This window comes from Citrus clementina, unplaced genomic scaffold, assembly GCF_000493195.1.
Source record: "Citrus clementina cultivar Clemenules unplaced genomic scaffold, Citrus_clementina_v1.0 scaffold_3, whole genome shotgun sequence".
In the NCBI taxonomy this organism is placed as follows: domain Eukaryota; kingdom Viridiplantae; phylum Streptophyta; class Magnoliopsida; order Sapindales; family Rutaceae; genus Citrus; species Citrus x clementina.
Genome location: NW_006262339.1, coordinates 33969796 through 33979464, shown reverse-complemented (window position 1 = coordinate 33979464; position 9669 = coordinate 33969796).

The following is a 9669-nucleotide window of genomic DNA, read 5'->3' as shown; positions in this document are numbered from 1 at the left end:
TAGGTTTTATCCCATTTGGTGCCTCTACAAGTTCTCAGACTTTATTGGAATACATAGATTCCATTTCTTGATTTATGGCCTTTTTTCAAAAATCAACATCTCTATCTATTAGAGCTTCGTTGTAACTAGTGGGATCTTGTACATGTTCATCTGAGATAGCAGTATAGGTTTCTCCCAAAAGCATGTATCTCGCAGGTAACCTAGTTACCCTCCCACTACGACGAGGTTCTAAAAGTGATGGTTGTTCAGGGATAATCCTGTTGATCATCTAGTTGTTGTTATTCCTGTTTTGTAACAGGCATTGAAAGCTGAGCATCAACCTGATCACCTGACAGTTCTTCAAGTATTACCTTACTCTTAGGTTTGAAATTATTCATATAGTCTTTCTCGAGGGAAGTGAAATGTGTGCTCACGATCACTTTCCTATCTTGAGGACTATAAAATAAATCTCCCCTTGTTCCTTTGGGATACCCTACAAACATACAAACCTCAAAACGTGAATCCATTTTGTCTGCCTTTGGTTTCAGCACATGTACTGGTGATCCCCAAATACGGACATGTCGTAAACTTGGTTTGCGACCTGACCATAATTCTAATGGAGTTTTAGGCACTGACTTAGATGGAACTAAGTTCAAGAGGTAAACTGTAGTTTCCAGTGCTAGTCCCCAAAAAGAGATTGGTAATGACGAATAACTAAGCATAGATCTCACCATATCCAAAAGAGTTCTATTTCTTCTTTCAACTACCCCATTTTGTTGTGGTGTTCCCAGGGCAGTCAACTGAGATATAATCTCATTTTCAACCAGATACTCTTTGAAATCTCCTGAGAGAAATTCATCACCTCGATCAGATCAAAATTTCTTTATGTTCTTATCTAATTGCTTTTCTGTCTCAGCCTTATACTCTTTGAATTTCTCAAGAGCTTCAGACTTGTGACGCATCATATAAACATAACCGTATCTCGAGTAATCATTAGTAAAAGTGATGAAATAATCATAACCTCCTCGAGCTTGTACATTGATTGGTCCACATACATCTGTATGTACTAATTCAAGTGGTACTGTTGCATGTACTCATTTGGCCGAGAATGGCCTTTTGGTCATTTTTCCTTCTAAACATGATTCACAGAGTGGCAATGATTCATTTTCTAATGGACCCAAGAGCCCATCTTTGATCATTCTCTGTATCCTATTTTGGTTTATATGACTCAAACGTAAATGCCAAAGGTAACATTGGTTGGAAGAAATATTTCTTTTCTTAGATAAATGTGTATGCTCATCATTATTGATTACTGTGTCATGCATAGAATGGATCATTGGACTTAAATGATATAAATTATCTTCCAATGTACCAGAACAAATAAGTCTCTTATTATGAAAAATAGAAACAGAGGATCCAAAATTTACAATGCACCCTTGCTTTGACAAACAAGCTACTGAAATTAAATTCCTCTTAATGTCTGGAACATAAAGACAATTATTCAAAACTAAAGTCTCATTATTAAAAGATAATAAAACAGATCCAGTTTTCACTGCTGACACGAACTGTCATGTCCCTAACTGCAGCTTGACGCTTCCTTCACTTATTTTCCTAGTTTCTTGAAACCAATAAAGTGAATTACAAATATGATTAGTTGCTCCTGAATCCAACACCCAAGTGTCAATAGGATTCTGAACTAAACAGCCCTCAGTTACAAAAAGATTTTCCATACCTGATTTCACAATCTTAGGGCAATCCTTTTTCTAGTGACTTTTCTGTCCACACTTAAAGCATTTGTCTTTCGGCTTATCAACTTGCTTGGTAAACGGTTTCTTTTTCCCAGCTTTCTTCTTACCTTTGCCTTTTAGTTTAGGTCCAGAAGATGAACTTTTTTCAGTGATATTTATGCTTCACAGAGATTTTTCAGCACGATAGATCTCTTCAGCATAATGGAGTTCGTTCATCAATTCAGTTAAGGTCATGTTTCTTTTGTTCATGTTATAATTGACCTTAAACTCCTTGAATGTTTCTAACAGAGATTCTAGCACCATGTCAATCTTTGAGTTATCATCGACTTGTGCTCCCTGAATCTCAGTCTCATTCAAATAGTCCATCATTTTGAGGACATGATCACAAACTCTTGTGCCCTTCCCCATTTTATTGTTCATAATTCCTTTTAGCACTGCTTGTCTCGCGGAGCAAGTACTCTGCTCGAACATCTGTTGGAGACTATCCATTATTTCAGTGGCAGTCTCCAAGTTATGATGTTTAGTCTGCAGAATATTAGAAATCGATGCTAAAATGTAGCATTTTTCCATTTCATTGGCCTTTTGCCATTTCTCATAAAGCCTCCTCTGATTTCTATGAGCATCATCCGCTGGAACTGGAGGGCATGACTGGGTTAAGATATATTTATAATTTTCAGCAGTTAGGACAATGAATAGATTTCTTTTTCAATCTATATAGTTCTCTCCAGTGAGTTTGTTTTGACTCAGAATAATAGTAAGTGGGCTCAGGGAAGACATTTTCTGAAAAATAAAACATCCATGCATAAATAATTTGAAATAATATTCACAGTAAATGACAACAATGCATAAAACCATAAATGCATTTAAATTTATTGTAACGATAATCTAGTTCTGCTTTGACAAGCTATCCGTTGGGGAAGTCATGTCTATACTTACTAGACCCAATTACCCATTGGATTATTTACTTTCATGTAGAGACATGATAAATAATTATTGTTATCCTTTTTGGGCCTAAATTTGTTAACAGAGCTTCGTTGGGAAGGTTAATAACAAATTTTAATTGAGTGTATAACCATTGTTTCAATTTATGTATTTTTCATATCAATAGTCACCGTTGGGGTGAACAATCGATTGAAAAATATTTTAATTTTATCTTTGAAGAAGTTCATCAAATAAAATATCTAATATATATACCCTTCGAAGGGAGCATCACCGTATCATGAAGTCGAGGTATATATATAATTTTATTATTGAACTAACAATGAAGCCTGTGGGAAAATTATCTTGAATTTTCCCTCTCCCACTCAATATTTTAAAATTCGTTTTTCCTTTTTAAAACATACATATTGTTAATTGCATGCTTCCTATAATATTATCTAGATGATATCAAATATTATTAAGCATGTGCAAGTTTCATTAAGCATGTGCAAATTTCAAACAATATAATAAGATTCATTATTAATGAATGACATGTATCATTATGCATAGAGTGGCACTACCTATTCTATATGACATATTATCATGGCATGTTATCATCCAAAACATAACATATAGAAAAACAATTAAATAATCTTAATTCATGGCTTTTCCTAAAATGAAAAAATACATTAACGCTAAGCCTAATCTTCATAGGGCTTCTTGTCAATGTTCATATTCCATAAGCTTGTCTTTATTGATGGACTAGGGGAAATTGAGCTTTTAAATTTATTGTTGGTCCAACTTTAATTTTAAAAGGAAATAAATAAGTAATTAATTTTTTTATTAAAATAAAATTTTTGGACCAAAAATAAATTTAATGTGTTCAATTTTATCTATGCATTGTAATCCATTAAATCCAATTGAAATTGGGCCTAAAACTATGATTCATTAAGCCCAAAATTATTTTTGGACTTTAACGCAAAAAATTAATATGTCTCTGCCCAAAAGAAAAATTACAGAACCATATGGACCTCTATTAAGTCCAATTGAAATTGGGCCTAAATCTATGATTCATTAAGTCCAAAATTATTTTTGGACTTTAACGCAAAAAATTAATATGTTTCTGCCCAAAAGGAAAATTACAGAACCATAAGGACCTCAATGATAAAAATCATGAAACCCTAAAATCCATATTTTTCTTTCTCCTTCTTCCCCAGCCGCCATCTCCACAAAAGCCCAACTGCTGTTCATGGTTTCCACGTCGGACAGCTGTCATCAACGCCGGAAAGACGCCAACCACAAAAGCCCAGCTGCCTGCACGCGCGCGCCTCCAGCCCACGTTCGCGCTGCTGCTTGGGCGCTGCAGCTGCTGCTCGCACGCTGCAGCTGTTGCTCTCGCGCTGCAGTTGCTGCGTGTGCAGTGCCTGGCAGCGTGTGCTGCTAGCCGCTCGCTGCCGCGTGCGCTGGTTCGTTGCCGTAGTTTACAGCAAGTTTCCGCAATTTTCTAGTGATTTACAATTATCCTAGGCCAATTTTTGGCTTACAAAAAATTCTATAACAGTAAAATAAATCAAGAGGGAAACATGGTGATAAAAAACCACCCCTCTTGTTACAGATCCAAACGAAAAATACAGCAGAAAATCAAACCATGAATTAAGACAAACGATAAACATGCTTTATTCATATATTAAACAAATAATATATATCTGAATAAATTGTGCCACTCTAATACATAAATATCAAGATTAATTTCAAATGAAAGTCTTATATATTAATATGAGATGGCTTTGATACCAATTGTTGGGGAAAGATCATTTTTTTCAATTTTTATAAAACTTTTTTTAAGATCGCTCTCATATAATATATAAGAATTTGTAATTTAGAAATCGTACCTTAAAAATCCGATTTAGTTTTTTCCGCTGAAGTGATTTAGGCTCCCAGATCACCATCCGTCACCACCACGTCTGTTAAATCACGATCTGTCACCACCACGCTTGTTAGATCACGAACTATCTCCAATGATCTTCCAAGTTATGACTCAGGTTTGATCTGCACTTGATGTGTGGGCGCCTTTATCACTACCAAAGCAACTAGCATGAGAAAATTTTTCTCTCAACAGTAGAGAGAAAAATCTTTTTCTCTGATCTATATAAAGTGGCTGCTCTCTTTTTCTTTAGAGAAAATAAGCCTTTTTATATCTCCCTTTAGTGAAAACCCTAGGCTCCAAATAATAAAAAACAAAACTTACATTGCTTGTTTTTTCTATAGGGGACCCACCTTATAAAATAACATAAGGTCCATTACACACAAACTAATTAAATTAAGCCTCCCACTAAATGATATATTTAGGCTTTTGACCCAAATAACTAGTTATCTTGCTTATTAATCCAATAGTGGTGCAGTCAATTAAATGAGCTAACGCGGGGATCATTTGGGAACACATAATAGTGGCTATAACAATTAGGCATGTAATTACAATAGCCTAATTATTTAATTCCAAATTTACTCCACTAAAAGATTGGAATTGACCTCCATAATTGTATGCTCGAATAATAATTCGTCCCAAGCCACATTGATTTCTTTACTGCATAATCCTTTGTACCACACCATTAATTAAATCGATATCTCAACTGTCTAATCGATTTAATTACATCTTATTCCTTGATACTTACTAATTTTCTCTAATGATCATTTTCAACATACTAAATATGTTGACACACTCTGACCAGAGAATTTTATGATCAAGTGCTGAAAACCCATCAAGAGATGTGTTGTACAAATTTTATATTGTTAATCCATAACTCTAATACTCGTAATTGCTCCTACCAAGATACCGGATAATCTTGACCACAAGTATGTACCGTGCCCATTGGTAACTTAAATGAAATAACAATTACAATAATGAAATCATAATTAACTCAAGATTAAGATTACAGTAAAATCAATGCCTATGAGATTTAATAAGTCTGACAATTATTACAAAGTTAATTAAATCTCATATGTGATCTAGTTCAATGTAGTCGTACTACATCAATAAATTCATACATGATTAATACAAATCATTTAATGAATTCATTACAGTCTGTACCTAAATAAAGTGTCCAACTTTATTTATCAATTGCGAACTAAATTTATGTCTTCTGTGAATCCACATGGCGATCACATAAATACATATAATATGATTAAATGGAGTTTGATCAAAATATTAATGCAATTAAGATATTTGAATAAAATACCTCATTAATTTTATTAATCAGAAAAAAATGTTTATTACAATTAAATAAACACATATGCTTTTAAAAAGCATATTTCCCAACAATCTCCCACTAGCTCTCAAAGTATATTTGGCATCTCACCCATGTCCATGGATTCTAAGTGCAAGTTAACAGGTTTCCCAGGTATGGCCTTAGTAAAAGGATAGCCAAGTTTTGTTGTGACGCAATCTGAGCAATCTCCACATCACCTCTCTGCACTATATCCCTTGTAAGATGATACTTCCTCTCAATATGTTTTTGTTTCTTGTAGTTCATTGGTTTCTTAGATTGAGCTACCGCACCATTATTATCGCAAAATAGTTTAAGGGGTGCAGTTACAGTAGGTACCACCTCAAGATCTTGTAGGAACTTGCGGAGCCATACATCTTTTTTTTGCAGCTTCAGATGCAGCCACATATTCAGCTTCAGTTGTGGAGTCTGCGATACAAGATTGTTTCACACTCTTCCAACTAATAGCTCCACTTCTCAATGTAAACATATATCATCTATTTATAAGTTTTAGCCTAATTGTAAAATATAAATTAAAGCATCAACGCCCCCAATTGAATAGAATCCATTAAGCAAATGCCCAATGGAATTGGAATCCATAAACTTTTATTAAAAACAAAAACAAAATAACTATCTAAAATTATATTTAGCTTTTCATGATTTAGACATTTTACCTTTTCTCTCAAAGGTTAAAGCCTTCATTTCTACATAAAACTAGAGATGGTCAATGGGTCGTGCTCGCAAGGTGGTCTATGCTGGCTTGTACTCATACCATGTTGTGCCCACCATTTGTTTCCACGTCGTGCCGTGTTGTGCTTAATTTCTTTTTTTTTTCCTTTTTTTCTTAGACCTAGCCCTGCAAATGTGCCATGTCATGGGCCGTGTCTATGAAAAAGGATGACAAACTTTTGTTTTTAATTTGTAAAGAGTGTATGTCAAGCTATTGGTGTAATTTTTCAAGCTCATATACTTTTTTTTGGTCCATGTGCCTTTAGTCAAATTTACTAGAATCAAAAATTTAAAACTCAAATTCATATTTGATTATAATAAACTAATAATAGTCAGTGAATGTAATAGTAACTATTAAGTTGTACCTTACGGTATTAGAATTCTTTTTTAATACTAAACAACAACAACAATAATAATAAATTTTTATTTAGAGTTACCTTAATTATTTATTTAAACTTACACAGTCATAGATCATAGTTCATAAAAACATTAATACATATATTTTATGAAATCATTATATTTTTAAATGTTATTTATTAAAATCATGGTATCATCTATTCATTTAATAAATTATAAACATAATATTATTAGAGTATAGAGTTTTTTTTAGACTAATAATTAAATGAATATAAAAAACTTATGTTAATAAAATATAATAAAAGAGTCAATTTTAAGATATATGTAAAATCATAAAAGTTTAAATTTACTTTCAATTAAAAGTAAAATGTATTTATCGCGGGTCTTTTCACGTGTCGTGCTTTATTCCATCTTTAATCATGTTGTGTTTTTAAGGCTCACGTGCTTAAATTTCTCAACCCTACCCAACCTACGTGCGTGTCATGCCGTCCCGCTTGCCCCACCAAAACATGCTAATACCTTACCATGCCATGTTGTACGGACGTGTGTCGTGCTCATGCCGTACCACTTGTTGCCCACCCCATTAGCCATCTCTAGCTAAAACTCAAATATGACATATAGGCATAATCTATTCTTTAGATTTTATATCGGTAAAAATTTTACCCTGTGGGTTCGACTTTCTAGCTATGCCTTAGTCAACCAAACCTATTTTGCACTTCCTGAATCTAGTTAGTTATAATCCCCACACGTGATAGACATTATTATCTGATCATTTGTTTCAATGCAAAAGATTTTGCCTATTCAAAGGATCAAGAAACCATTATATATAATAGTGGTAATACATAAAACATGCTTCTCGTAAAATAATTCGACAATATACAATGTTCAAAGAGTTTGAAGCTAGGTACATCATTTCATGTATTCACAACAATTGATTAAATGAATATATTTGTTTTCTCTCCTAATTTTCTCTCATACAACTAAAGGTTAAAACACTACTTAAGCATGGGAGTGTTTTATTAATTGCTCGTGAACACGACTCAAAATTATGATTAGAAAAGTGATTTCATTAGTGAAGATTTTGGATTCTAGATAGAAAGCTAGTTAATATACATCGTTTTGATTTTAAAGAAGTGTAAACTTGCTAAGAATGATATATGATTATTAGGGATGGTAAAAAGACCCGATCTAGATTTTGGCCTAATTGACCTGACCCTAATTTTTAGGCTTTTGGCCATAGTTTGAAAGGTCCAAGGATTGAGGTAGAGTTCAAGGAATCAAGATCTAATAACATTCGGTTTAGGGCCTTACCAAAAGTCCAAACTTGACCCTTAAATTAATTTTTAAAATAAAAAATAAATTACATAAAAGTTGTTAAAACATACATACCACATACATGGTCAAATCATCCATTTGATGTCATATTAATCTATACAAAATAATGTATATGTATTGTCTTAGCTAGATTTTGGTGGGACCAAATAATCAAATAAATTAGTTTAGAAGGGATTACTGTTGCCTTGCTAAGCTTGAGGTATGCTCTAACAAAATAAGGGAGGATAGCTGGAGGAATCAAATGTTCGGTGGAGGGAGGTAAAACTAGAATGAGCTTAAAGATGAGACCATTGAGTTTGGGTTGTGTGAACCTACAAAACAGATAGAATTGAGATTAAAGATGGAGCTCACGAAGGCTAGCGACTGCACTCTGATACTCAAGTAAGATTTTGGATAATGAACGATGGCCTCAAGATCAAGAGATCTTAAAACTTTAGTAATGGTGTTTTTACTCTTAGGAGGAAGAAGATGAGTTCATTCTTTTCTTTTCTTTTTTTGTAATAAAGTGATGTCACTCTTGTTTGGAGCAATCTTAAACTTTTGTGCAATGTGCCTAAAGGTCATTTCAATAATTTTGGACATGTGGCACTCATATAAGTAAAGAAGCCTCCAAAGAAAAAATATTTGTCCCCTCTCAAATACAGACATTTACGTAATTTATTTTGTGGCCCTTTGATGGTGACATTTATGAGCTTGGGAGGTAAGGAAGCCTTCAGCCACCTATTTACCCTTATAGGCGGGCACACGGTAGCCTCTTAGTTTTGTGGTCCAATTGCTTTTCAAGGTGTTGCTGAGGGTAACTTACGTGGCGCTCTCTTATTGCTCTACCAAGGAATCATCATTGCTAGTAGTTCCTCAATCTGAACTAAAAAGGAGATATTTTTGTTTTATAATTTGATGGCATGCGATGTTCACGTGTGGGCTCTAACCATCAAAATTCATGTTTTGATTATACCCTTCAATGTCGAGTATTCTTTCCAAACTACCCCTTTTCTTCAGGAAGCTTATCTTTTGGTTCCATGCGAGCTATTCTAATAATCTGGTCAAACAAACCGATTCTCCTTGTTTAACTTCAATGACCATGTGTCACAACATTATTTATCCACGTTAGCACCCAGATTTCCCTCCAAACAATTATCATTTGCTCTTAGTTTTAAAATAGTGACATGGCAAGACACACAAGACCTAAGTATTTAGAAACCCTGGTGGTTCTCTAAAGACAAGTTTTTAATGCGATGTTTGGGATACGAATGCTCACAGGGGACTTGGGGATTTAAAAGATAAAAGGTGGAGGGTGAACAGCCAAACGGGAGTGTTGTTTAATCGGATGAAACCCAATG